The sequence below is a fragment of the Acomys minous genome (assembly GCF_964271855.1).
Source record: "Acomys minous genome assembly, chromosome: 4".
NCBI lineage: Eukaryota > Metazoa > Chordata > Mammalia > Rodentia > Muridae > Acomys > Acomys minous.
Genome location: NC_140486.1, coordinates 123,952,605 through 123,966,294, shown reverse-complemented (window position 1 = coordinate 123,966,294; position 13,690 = coordinate 123,952,605). Strand labels below are relative to the sequence as shown.

General features: G+C 40.5%; 1 long non-coding RNA gene across 2 annotated transcripts in view; it reads left to right on the top strand.

The window, feature by feature from the left end:
* Positions 1 to 13,690, top strand: part of LOC311596894 — a 170,136-nt gene that overhangs the window by 26,808 nt on the left and 129,638 nt on the right. For both annotated transcript variants that reach the window (XR_014779022.1, XR_014779023.1), the window contains exon 2: positions 4,536 to 4,642. This is a non-coding gene — a long non-coding RNA (uncharacterized lncRNA). The remainder of the gene's footprint in view (positions 1 to 4,535; positions 4,643 to 13,690) is intronic.

The following is a 13,690-nucleotide window of genomic DNA, read 5'->3' as shown; positions in this document are numbered from 1 at the left end:
ATTCCGTAATATTACTTGTTACTGAGCTAGTCACAATTTCTTTTCCTTTTAAAAATAATTAAAATATAATTACATAATCCCCCTTCTCCAATTCTTCCAGTACACCCATGTTCCCTTTCAAACTCATGGCCACTTATTCTTTAATTCTTATTGTTACACACATATGCGAATAAGTGTGTAACAGCAACTTGCTGAATCTGGTTAGTGTTGCTTATGCATATTAGCATTTCAAGGCTGGTCACCTGGAATTAGATAGCCATTTATAGTGCTCCTTTCTGGGGAAGTCTTGTCTCTCCATCTCTCAGAAAGTATAGCTCTTCACTGTGCAGTTTCCATCATCGACACTGGCATGTCAATTGGTGTTCTTAGTGTTAGGGTCTTGGTTAAGGAGCCATCCTGTTGCAGTTTCATAGGTCTGGGTTCCAGGTCATGTGTAGAATTTTTAGTCTTAGTGGAGACTTTCTGGCTCTCTGGTTCCTACAATCGTTCTAGCCTTTCTTCCCCATGTTACTTTAGCTTTAGGTGCTCAGGGTTATGTTGTAGATAGATGCACTGGGACTTGACATCCTATAGTCAGATATTTTCTGCATTTTGACTTGTTATAGTTTTTCTGATGTGGTCACTGTCTGCTGCAAAAGGAAGATTCTCTAATGAGAAGTGAGAGCTACAGTTATCTGAGCATGAGGACAAGAATTAAGAATGCAGTTAGGAATCACACTAGTTCAGGAAAGTGGCAGCAGTCGGTTCTCCACTGAGATACATAAATTCATTGGCCGTAGGTGATTGTCTTGGCTAGGATTTCAGTACAAGGCATGATCTTCGTTGTCTTCAGAGGATCTTTAGTGCTATTAGATAGCTATTGGTTGCCAGCAAGATATGAGTGCCACTATTTCCATTCTAGGATCTCTTGCCACGGTTCATAGGCATCACAGCCGGCTAGGGATGGTGATTGCTTTCCTCCCTTAGCAGTTTGCAAAGCATGTCTGTTTTTTTAATGAATGCTAAACCTCAGAGAGGAGGCTTTTGGGTCAGATCTAGCTTGACTCATACAAATCATGTCTGACGTGCTTGGGGTCTTTAGCAATAGGGGGGGCAACGAGGGGCAAAGACAATAGCTTATATTGTTGTGTGAGTCTCTTAGACTGTGCTGATCAAGAGTTCAAAGGGAGGTTTCTCATGCCTGGTACAGGGTTTTCTTTTTCCAGGACATCCATGGTTCTTGGGAGAGGCATTATTATCCCAAGTAGAATAATTTCACTTAAACAATATCCTTTAGATACTTTTTTTTATTGTTCTGATAAGATACCATGACAAAAGCATTTCACCAGACTTACAGTTCCAGAGAGCTAGAGCCTGTGATGGCAGAATGAAGGCATTGCAGCAGGAATAGCTCGCATTTTGAGCTGCCAGAGAACATGCTAGAAGTATCACTAGTCTTTTTGAACCTCAAAGCCCATTCCTGCTGACGTATTTCCTCCAGGAAGGTCACATTGTGTAAGTCTCCCCAAGTAGCCACCAACTTGAGACCTACTACTCAAAGTCAAAAGACTTATGGGGACATCTCATTTAATCCATCCCAGGACGTTTCTCAGCTCCCCATCCTAGGTCATATCGTAATACAAAATGGGTTCATTCCAACTTCAAATGTCTCTGTTGACTTTTAGCCTCCAGACTGCTTTAAAGGCCAGAGTTCGAAATTGTTTCTGAGACTCAAGGCAATCTCTTAACTGGAACCCCCTGTAAAATAAAAAAAACAAGTTACACGCTTCCAACACACAATGTAACAGAATATATATTATATTCAAAAGGGCAAGAATCAGGGCACAGAGAGGAAACACTAGACCACAATAAGAGTATAATCTAGCAGGACAAACTTTAAATCCCACATCTGCACGTCTGATGTCAGAGAGCTTAGGAGACTACGTCCTTTGGCCTTCCCTTCCTGAAGCACACTTCTGTCTGTCTTTTGGGCTATTTCTCCTCCCTCTGTGCAGCTTTCCTCGATAGCTCTGGCATTAACCAGCTGCTTGAGGTCTATAGCCTACACAATCCGGGCTTTAATTTCATAGCTGCAATCAGCTGCCCCTCACACTGATTGAGGGGCAACGGGGTGGGGAGGGGGGAGAAGTCATCAATACTTTACCCAACTGTGAACCCTGTGATCAATAATAATGAGCCGTATGGCAAGGTCTGCCCGTGAATGAAATAGTGGTGCCGATGTTATAGGAATAACCACTTACTTTCTGGTAGTGTTTAAGGCCTGTTCTATCAGTGGAAACATGCCTCAGACTGTAGATATGACTGGAGGCTCACATGCCCCAAGGGGGCATCTACTACTATTATTTTCCTAAGAGGACATGGTATCAAACTATTCTCTAGCTTTGTGTTTCTATACTCATAGGTTGGTGGAACTGTCAGATCTCATCGCTACATACTATGTGCAGTAAAAGGCAGTTAGCCCAGACATTTACAGCTAGTCTAAGCATAGAGAAGTGACACACACAAATTAGACATTGATATCATACCTCTGCCCCAAAACTCAGGGATTTCCAGACTCACAAACTCACAACGTTTTGTGGATGCCTGCACAAGACCAAACCAGCTACCATTCTAGCTCGAGAGGATCAAGGGGTTCTAACTGAGTAGCTAGGGAGAGCTGCTGGTTCTTGGCAGAAAGATTCAGGGTTTGTTTTGTCCTTTGTTTGTTCTGTTTTTAAGGTGTGACTTCTGTTTGGCCAGCCAAATTCCAGTGAATGGCCCCACACACAGAATATTTGGATAGAACTGAGTAGAGTTGGTAGATTATTATTATTAAATTAAAAAGAAAAGAACCTGAAGTTGTAGGGTAGGGAGATAAGGTGGATCTGGGATAAATTAAGAAAATTAGTCTGGTATGTATGATTAACATATCAGATAAAATTCTCAAAGAATTAATACAAATATTTGTTTTTTTTTTTTTAAAGACATGAGGTTCAAGAGCTGGCTCAGCAGTTATAAGCACTGTCTGCTCCTCCAAAAGACTCCAGCTCAACTTTCAGCAGCCACAGGGTGGCTCACAACTGTCTGTAGCTCCAGGTCTATGGGATCCTTATGCTAATGGTGTAAAGAAGTACATATATGCAAAATACCCAGAAACAAAAACAAAACAAAAAGTAAAAATTAGGAGCTGGAGAGCTGTCTCAGAGGTTAAGAGCACTGTCTGCTCTTTCAGAGGTCCCAAATTCAATTCCCAGCAACCACATGGTGGCTCACAACTATCTCTAATGTAATCGGATGCCCTCTTCTGGTCTGCAGGTGTACATGCAGGAAGAGCACCATGTACATAATAATAAATACATAAGTCTTTTTTAAAAAGTAAAAATTAGCAAGAGATAACTAATAAAAATATATAAATTTCTGGAAAGACTCTCGAAAAACCACTACAATGGAATATGCAACAGTCCCCCATCAGAGCTGCTAGAGTTCATGAAGCTTCTCCTTATACCACCAATTTTGTCTTTTTAGCTATCAAGAGAAATTGCTCACTTTGAGCTTTATGTTCAGAACACACAGTGCCAGTGAAGAAGAACAACTATTTAACTTGAAGCAAATTGCTCTTGTTTTAAAAATGACTTAATTGACATGACATAATAGGTATGCGATGCACAATGGTGCAATCTCATGCTAGTGTGTGCCTTTTCCTACGGTCTTCATCACTGTTGCACAAGGCTTGACTTGTGCAATTTTTAAAATGTTCTCAAAAACCTGTACAAAGATGTAAGTGAACTCTTTAAAGGCTGTGCTGGCACAAAATGCTGAACAAGCAGGCTCCAATTAATGTGGAAATATGTTGTGAGTCACATCAGTACTCAAGAAACAAATTATATGGGTTATTATTTTGCATTTTATTCCATAGGATAAATATAACATAATGGCATACTCAAGGAATGACCTGAAATTCTAAGGGGTAAATAAAACAGTATCTTATTTTGTTTTTGGATGAAAATTTTATTTCATCCACCTATTGCAATTGTAATAAAGAAAGGACTTGTTACAAAGAACTCCAGTGCTGCACTTTAAACCTGCAATTATTACTTTGGTAAACCTTACATTAATATGTGAACTCAAACATTACCCATCTGACATTAGTTTAAAACACACACACACACACACACACACACACACACACACACACACATACACACACACGTATATATTTTTAACTTTCCTAGCTTTACAACAGTCATTAAAGATAGAATGCCATCGGGCATGGTGGTGCACACTTGTAATACCAGTGCTCAGGGAGGGAGAGGCAGGTGGATCTCTGTGGGTTAAAGATCAGCCTAGTTTACAAAGTAAGTCCAGGATGGCTACACAGAGAAACTATGTCTCAAAAACAAAAAACAAAAAACAAAACCAAAAACAAAGAAAAAGGATACAAATAGCATGACTAAGTTTTACTTTTTAAAGCTAATTGAAAATAATAGATTACTTTTTTCTTATCACTGAGTGTAAAATAATTAAAAATTTTCTTAATATTTTGACTGATTTAACAGGACGTTGTACAAGTGGGCAAGATAAAAAAGGATCACACTGCATTTCCTTTATTGACAAAATGAAGACACATAGAGAAATCATGATTCTACCCAAGTAAACATGCCAGGTAAACTGCAACTTTAAGCTGTCAATAGATTTCTGAAAAATGAATTAAAGAAAAAGCTGAAGGGAACAAAATGTTACAATAGAGATAGTTTGGGGCCATTAGCTGCTTGAGTGATCAGTACCAGAAATAATAGAGGAGACAAGAAAATTTATTCATAGTGTCTCGAATATTGAAGAGATACTTGATGTCACAGAAAAGTTAACTCTTAGCTTGTGAGGCAGTATTTGGCTATTAATCTTATACAAGCGTTAAAAATATATGCTTTGTGAATCACCCCAAGACATAAACTTAAAAACACAGCCATTATTCTCAGTGCACTCCACTAATGCGAAATCTAGCCATGTGTCCAGGAGCAGACTGACCCTCCTCCCTGGTTTCCAAGGTGTGGCGCCGTGTTGACTGTTGTAGCAAACTCTACCAAGGGAAAGATCATGAAGAATGTTGGCTCAGCTGTGCGTTTTGACAGCCACAGTTAGAGAAAATATTGTATTTCTGGTGGCATTACACAGGGCAATAAACTCCATTAACCCGTTAAGTACAGAGGGCGTAGAAGTATAAGCAAGTAGAACGTTACAGAGACTGGAAGAAATGCGTTTGACAGTTCTATGGTCTATGCAGACGGCAGAGATACGGAGCACTGCTCACATACCATCTAGGTCTTAATGTCTTTGTTTTGGAAGGGAAGGGAGTTTTCAGCCGTAGACACCTGCTCAGCCTCCTCCCTCCTCAGGAAGCCCTCTGGCAGCAGTGCAAGTTCTGAGATTCCAGGGCAACATTCGAATGAAGACTTTGGCTACACTTCCCAGCACATATTGCTCGCGGCAGAAGTCTATGCAGTCGTATGGTTGTCTCTGGGTGGCCATCTGTGGCCATTCTGCACTGTGTCAGTATGCACAGGGAGCCTGGAGTGTTCAAGAGAGCTGGTGGTTTCCTTCCCGTTCACGTACTTTCAGAAGTTAACAAGGGGGCATGCCTGATGGAGACGGTGCTGCCCATCGCTAGGGTGGGGCTGCATTAAGAATCGCTGTTCTGGATTTTAGCATTGTCTTAAAGTCCATGGTAGGAGGCTTTATGTAACACCATTTCTTTGCTTGTACGGCCTCCGCTGGCAGCCTCATGTTTTTCCTTTAGGCAAGCATCTCCAGCTCGCTTCCTTCCTGTCTAGGCACTTTGGATTCCAATCTCTTTTTCACAAGGGTCTATTTACTATCCTGGACAACTTGGATCACTGCGCACCCGCTCCTAGCAGGCTCATGAGTTTCAAGGCTGGGATTCTGAGAAAAACATCCGATAAGGAGATACATCTTTCCTTTGCACCAACAAATAGAGTAGAAGGTGGGAGCCGTTCTGCTACAGGGTACAGGAGTGTCAGACAATATAAGGCTGACAAAAGAGTGAGCAAGCCAGGGAAGCTAAGTGAGTTCTAGGCAGTCTAGCCAGTCTCCCTGAATCTAAACACATGTAGAACATTGTATAGATTTTTAGTAATGAGAAAAATTTCTGGTTTTATGGAAAGCCAGTTCATACTGGCTTATCTATTTTGCAGCTGTACCCCTGTCAGAGTGAACTCAGGCCTCTGGGAATGTGGCACCTGAGCTTGCTAGGTGCCACTCGCAATGAAGGAGCAGGATTTGGTAAAATTCGAAGAGTTTTGCAAAGCCTAAGAGACTAAGATAGTCAATATATTTCCCCAAACTGTTAGAAACAGACACTACACTTCATCTCAGCCAAAAGACCCTTGGAAGCAATAAGACTCAGGCCCCTCTATTATCAAGGGTTGACAATGGAAAAATGGGGTCAGCTCTGATCATTAGCTTTTGGTCAGAGAAAGGAGTGACCTAGTATAGACTGGAGTAGTCCACCACTTAACCTTAAAGCCAGGAACCTCACGTTTATTTTTATCTACCATTGTTTTCCTATCACTAAGTAATATTTGAGGGAAAGCATGGGAAAATCAACTTCACTGAAGAGTGAACACTGGTGACACCAGGCTGGAAGAGTCACTGAGAGGCTAGTTTGCATCATCAGCTGGCAAGGCTGGCTGGTTGTCAGGAGAAAGAGGTCACATGTAGTGCTTTCGCCGTGGTGCGATTGCATAGGTTGTTCGAGGGGGTTCACACCAAAGAGTACAGTGCAAGAGCTTGGGGCTCAGTCTTCAATATCAGGCAGAGCCCGCTCCTTTCTAAGCACTAGTCTGTATTTGCTTTCTGATCGTAGGGAATCTAAATGTCCCATGACTTAATTCTGTCAACTGTAAAACCGAAAGTGTAATATCTTATGTGTTGTTATGGAGATGAACTATATTAATGGTTGTGCGACTTTAGTTCTGTGTTGGACCCATCTAAAGAACTGTTGTCACTTTTATTCTTTGTCCCCTTCCTCATGTCATCACAGTTATTGCAAATGTGAGTCAAATCAGTCACACAAAAAGCGCTCTAGACAGATATGACCAACACCTTTTTGTTCTTTACTTTTTTTTTTCACATCTTAAGCAACTGATAATGTTTCCATCCAACACAGCTGTGCTGAAATAATGGTCCATATAAAACACCTGACAAATTACTATGGACCCAAAGAAAACAAAATACAGTTTTGTCTTACTTTACCTTGCTTTGTGCTTTGATTTTTTTTTTTTTAATTTGGTTTGCTTGACCTCAGCTCACCAAACCTGTGCATTTAAGAAATAACAGAGTAGAATTCTTAGTTGGAAAATGTAGATTTTTTTCAGGCCGTGCTCACACGCACACACAAAAATTCTGATTCAGTAGGGCTGGGGTAAAGATGAAGGCGCAGTTTGACATGATTTTTCTGTTGATGCCAGTGCAGGTGAGTGCTGGCTATCATGGGCTAGCAGAGCTCCGTGGTGCATCACTGATTTGAGGACAGCCATGGGCACTTCAGGATTCCAGATCTTTCCCAGTCCGGGGGCAGTGGTTGGTGAAGTAGACTACAAGAGCTGTGGCCCAGTGTGCATCGTCATTTCTATTTGTAGCTGAGTAGAGTTGGCAGCGGGCACAGGCTGGCAGTTGCTTCCAACACACTCCTTGTCAAAGCACACACTGTTTCTGCAGCTGGTATCTATTCCCTGTACATCCCAATTATAACAGTATTACTGAGTCTTGTGACAGTCACACATTTCATCACCTTGGGGGACTAGGCAGAACAGGTTTACCGTGGCATGAACGCCCTTGTTCCCCCGTTTCCCTCATATTCATCATTGCTTAAGAATCTGGTTGGTCTTGCTTGGCAGTGAGGATCTGCAGTTCCTAACTGGGGATGTCTGGAGGCCAGAATAGATCAGAGACCATGTATAAACTGCAGGCTGTAGAGCTGCAGGGCAGGCGGGCGGGCCTGCTGTAAAACACTAAGTTTTGAGGTTTTTCTAGAGTTAAAGTCATCAACTGTGATGATGACCACAGGCTTTGTGCTCCTTTGCCCTCACCACAGAACCCCCACTCCTGGATGCACATGGTTGGCTCTGTAATGTGATGGAACCGTAGGGTGCATTTCACACTCCTCGCATAATGGAGGCTTTTGACTCCTGCGTAGCCGTTTCCACTTAAGGGAAGTAAAAAAAAAAAACTTAATAAAAATGTGTGTTTTATTAGAGTTATGAAATATCTTGGTGTATGATACAAACTCAGAGCATCTTTGCTTAGTATACTGGTTTTAAAATGCTAAGCAACAAGTGGACACACTAGGGCACATTTCTTGAGAATATCTGTCTTTGTGGGTAATTATTGGCAGTGTGTTCTGTTAGCTACATTTAATGAGATATTAAAAGACATCAGCATTTTCTTTTGAAAACTCTTGTCATGTTTGTGGGATTAATAAATGCAATCAGCAACACCATCTTCTTTCAGATTATAACAATTAGTCTGTATTAGCAAGAAGAAAAGATGGTTAATAAATGGTAAAAATCTGGACTAACAGGCTGGTTAAGATCAATATAAATATGAAGAGTGACCAACAAAGGTAAATTTATAATAAATATACTGAAAGCCTCTTTGAGGCACAATAAATCCCATTGTATAAATCCATAGTATAAGTTTTCCTTTTAGCATAATAATGATAACATGGTTTATGATGTGATAAATGAGAAATTAATAAAATAATGGATTTTCTCTCCTTTTTTTAATTCTAACTTTATTTTTTTTATTTTATTTTATTTTTTTTCTCTTTTTTTTCTCCTTTATTAATTTATTCTTGTTACATCTCAATGGTTATCCCATCCCTTGTATCCTCCCATTCTTCCCTCCCTCCCATTTTCCCCTTATTCCCCTCCTTTTTAACTTAGGATAGATGTAAAGACTTTATGAGACATGTAAAATTATATACATTTTATGTAAGGAGGAGAAATTCAACCTTATGAGGGGAAGTTCTGAGAATAAGAGATATTTTTTTGTCTGAAAGAGATGGAGAAGAGCTGATTTTATAACGAGGAACATCCTTCAAAAACGGATTCTCTGGCAGTCATTGTGGCCTGTTGTAGGTGGTCCACGCTCCAGTGAATGGTCTCACACAGGCATCAATACTGGCATCAAAACTGGACTCAGTGTATTATATATGGGGGAAAAGAGAAAGGGGAGATGAAGTTCAGAGTGTGAGGTGGGCAGTGTTCTGGAGGAGTTAAATGAGGGGCCGCAGGAGTAGATATGCTCACAACCCAGTGTACAAATGTATAAAATCCTCAAAGCATAGATAACATTTAAAGCATTGTTTAAAAAAATAGAATAGCAAATGAACAATACTCTTTCCTGTTTTACTTCAGCAAAAGCAAAGGAAAAAAAAAATCTTAACAAAGTTGTTCCATGCAGACTCTAAGCTGGTGTTATTTAGGAGAACTGTTCCCAAGGGAAGGAGTGTGGAGAGAGACTTAAAGGGCAAGAGCCACCTAAAGTATTTGTGAATATGTCTTGTGAGCGGCTGTGCTGGTGTTGGGAGGGTCACGATGCTTTTCAGGGTTTCTCAGCTTAGAATCCCATGATTCAGCCTAGGTGTAGAGAGCATGGCCCGGGAGGATCAAACAATTGCTGTGAGAGAAGTTCCCACGATTGCCTCCAATGAAGAGGCTAAAAGAAATGACAGGGCAGTTTCAGCTGGATGTGGGGCAGAAGGTGAGAGCCTGGAGAGGCTGGTGACATGCCCTGAAGGCAGGCGAACTTCCTGTTGGAGGGCAACGAAAAGTACATGGCAGAAAGGATCAGTTGGGCAGCCACACACCAGGAACCTGTAAGACAGTGTCTTGTCTCAAGTCCCAGCCACGGCTAGGAAATCATCTTTGGCTTACAGCAGACAGTGTTCATTTCCTTCTTTTGACACTGATAAAATTATTCACTGTGTATAGTTTAAATTTGTATTGTGACATATTGGCGTAGTATAAACTTAAGCACTTTAACATGTTTTAAAACATACGGTTTAGTGATGTTAAGTTACATTGTTTTGCTACCGTCTCCAGAAATTTATTTCTCTAACCAAAGTGCTGAATCCACTGAACAGTGCCTCCTTATGCCCCTCCCCCCATAGAATGCTCCATAATTAATTATACAAGAAAACAGTGCATTAGAAGACACGTAGTACTAGGTCTTGCAAGAAGAGAAATTTAATTATGATCATTCTAGCTTAGAGGAAATTTGTGGCAATCCATCAACTGCAGAAAAGGGTTAATTATGATTACAAGTTCTGGACTGGAAGAGAATGATGCATCCTAATTTGCAAAAACTAATGTTTTAAACAGGGAGCATTCAAACATAAAGAGGTGATTCTGCCCTCCCCCAAATATTTATACACAACTGCATAGACAAGCTTTGGTTGGTGATATTTTCTTTTAAGAGATTTTATTTCTTTTTTTCTTAATGCATATAAGTATTTTGCCTGTATATGTCTATGCACCACCTGCTAGCAGTGCCACAGAGTTTAGAAGAGGGAGTCAGATCCCCCGGGCTTACAGTTGTGAGACACCATGTACGTGCTAGAAATTGTGCCCAGGTCCTCTGGAAGAGCAACCCATGCTCTTAACTGCTGAGTCATCCCTCCAGCACCAGGGATATTTTCTCATCCCTAATTATATGGTTGGTAGGTTGAACCTGTAACACAATCCAGTTTGGCTTGCATTAGTGAGTAATTGACTCATAGACAAAAAAATGACCACTTTACTTTTCTATTACAGAAGCTCTTTTGTACATCACCTCACCTTCTAAGTTGTTATCCTCTGGGAATTTAAAGACCGTTGTACACATATGGCATCCAAAGCTTATTAACTTTGAGGAAAGGTACTTAGTATTCTTAATTCAACTTGAAATTATTACAGCTCTTATAAAATGTTGCTTAAATTTGAGATTTTAAAGGGCCATCTATGGTGGCATACTCCTTTAATCCCAGCACTCAGGAGGCAAAGGCAGGCAGATCATTGTGAGTTTGAGGCCAGCCTGGTCTACAAAGTGAGTCCATGACAGCCAAGGCTACACAAAGAAACCCTGTCTTGGGAAAATCAACCAACCAACAAACAAACAAAAAAAGGGGCCATGCCAGTCTGGCTCTCTCTTTTTGCCTCAATCTTGCAGATAAAGTGTAAGCTCAGTATTTTCTCCAGAGGAATGCCTGCCCACCATAATGGTCATGATCTCACCATCTGGGGCTATAAGCAAGACCCCAACTAAATGCTTTCTTTTATAAGTTGCTATGGACATAATATGTTATTACAGCAATATAACAATACCTAAGACAATTCAGGAGTTGTAGATAATCTATCAAGGTTGGGCATCCCAGGATCCATTTATCTCTACATTGTGTCTAGTTGTATTTTGTTGTGATGGTCTCCATTTGCTGTAAAGAGCAGTTCCTTTAATGAGGAATGATAGCTATACTTATATGTAGTTATAAGGATACAATTTAAAATGCAGTTAAATATTATGTATAGTAAAGTGGCAGTGTTAGGCTCTCTTTTAAGATCCATGACCTTAGTAGTCTATGGTAGTTGCATAGCTGTAAATTTCCTCCAGATGTGCCAGACTTAAATCTTATTAGGCAGCCATTGGTTACTACCAACAAATGAGTGCCACTAGTGCATCTTTGGACATGTTTTGTCATGCTGGCGATTGTGGTTCATACACATCACAGCTGGTTAGGACTATGGATTGCTTCCCTCCCTTGACCACCTGAATAGTACTTTCTGGTACTTTGAAAGGTGAACAATAGAAAGAAGATGCTCAGATTAGATCCAGTTCAGATCATCTGAGTCCTTTGTCCCAGGAGTGCAATGTTTTCAGGAATAAAAATTTACCTTTAGCCTCTGAGAAGCAATCAAGTTGCAATAGCCTATATTATTTTGGGAGTTACTTGAACTATCCTGACTAACTCAGAAAGAGATTATTTTATGTTTAGCACCAGGGATTTTGTTAGATAGACTATGGGTCTCCTCAGGAGTATTGTCATCCCAAGTGGAATAACTTTTAGCTATATATATGGATACACATATCTTACATGTACTATATATAATTTTAGGTAAATATGAAATAATATAATTCCTTGGTGATTTGTCAAATAGGCTTCATGTTAACTGCACATCATCTTTCTTTCTCCTTCTGTATTGTTTCCATTAGGGCCCTCTCTTCATTTTTTTCCCTTTCTCCTTCATAACATTTTTATCTGGATATTCCCCTCTCAAGTTGCCCCACCCCTTGGGAGCCTTTATACTTTCTTGTTATGTGCTCACCTCTGATGTTTTGGACCTAGGGATCACAGATAAGAGAGAACAAGTGACACAGGTCTTTCTTGGTCTTATTTCATTTAATATAATATTTTCTAGGCACATCCATTTGGCTGTAAATTTTGTGACTTTGTGTTTTCTTTACTGCTAAATAGTATTCCATAGTGTACGTGCATCACATTTGCATTGCAGATTTCTCAGCTGAAGAATGTTTGTTTCCATTACCTAGATATTGTGATTAGAGCAGCAATGAACATGTATGAGCCAATATCTGTGGCGTCTTCGGGGCAAATGCCTAGGAGTGGCATAGCTATGTTATATGGTAGATGTACTTTTAGCTTTTTAAGTGTTCTCCATACTGATTTCCAGATTGGTTGTAAGAGTTTGCAATCCAGTCATCTATGAATAAGCGTTACTATTTCCCTACACCCTTAGCAGCATTTTTTTTTTGTCAGTTTTTGTTAACATTAGATGTGGTGGTCTGAAGAGGAATAGCTCCCACAGGATCATGTATCTGGATACTTGGTCCACAGTGAGTGGCCTTATAGGTGCCGTGGCCTTGTTAGAATAGGTGTGGTCTTATTGGAGGAGGAGGTGTGTTGCTGGGGCGGAGGTCACAGAAGCTCAAGCAAGGCCTAGTATCTCAAGCTCTTTCCCGCTGCCTGTGGATCAAGATGTAGAACTCTCAGCTCCTTCTCCAGCACCATGTTCGCCTTCGTACCACCGTACTTCCCGCCATGATGATAATAGATTAAACCTCTGAACTGTAAGCCAGCCCCAATTAAATGGTTTCTTTTCTAAGAGTTGCTGTGGTCATGGTGTCTCTTCACCATAATAAAGGCCCCAGTCAAGACATTAGCCATCCTTACTAGGGTAAGAGGAAATCTCAAAGTTGTTTGGTTTGCATTTCCCTAATTGCTGAGGATTACGAACAATTTTAAAGATGTTCCTTAACTATTTTTATTTATCCTATTGAGCAATCTCTATTCAAATCTGGTCTTAATTACTATCCTATTGCTGCAACAAAACACCTTGTCCGGGAAACTTAGAAAAGAAAGCACTTAATTTGAGGCTCATAGCTTCCACAGTGTCCATTATTGTGAGAAGCATGGCAGCAGGCAGGCAGGGATCACACTCAAGAAGTAGCAGAAATCTTACAAACAATCTATAAATATGAAGCGAAGAGCCTGGAGCTAACTAGGAATGGTGTGGGCTTTCGAAATTTCAAAGCTTAGCCCCAGTGACACACCTCCTTCAACAAGGCCACACCTCCTTATCCTTTCTAAACAGTTCCACCAACTGGGGTCCAAGCATTTAAATATATTACTCTATAGGGTGGA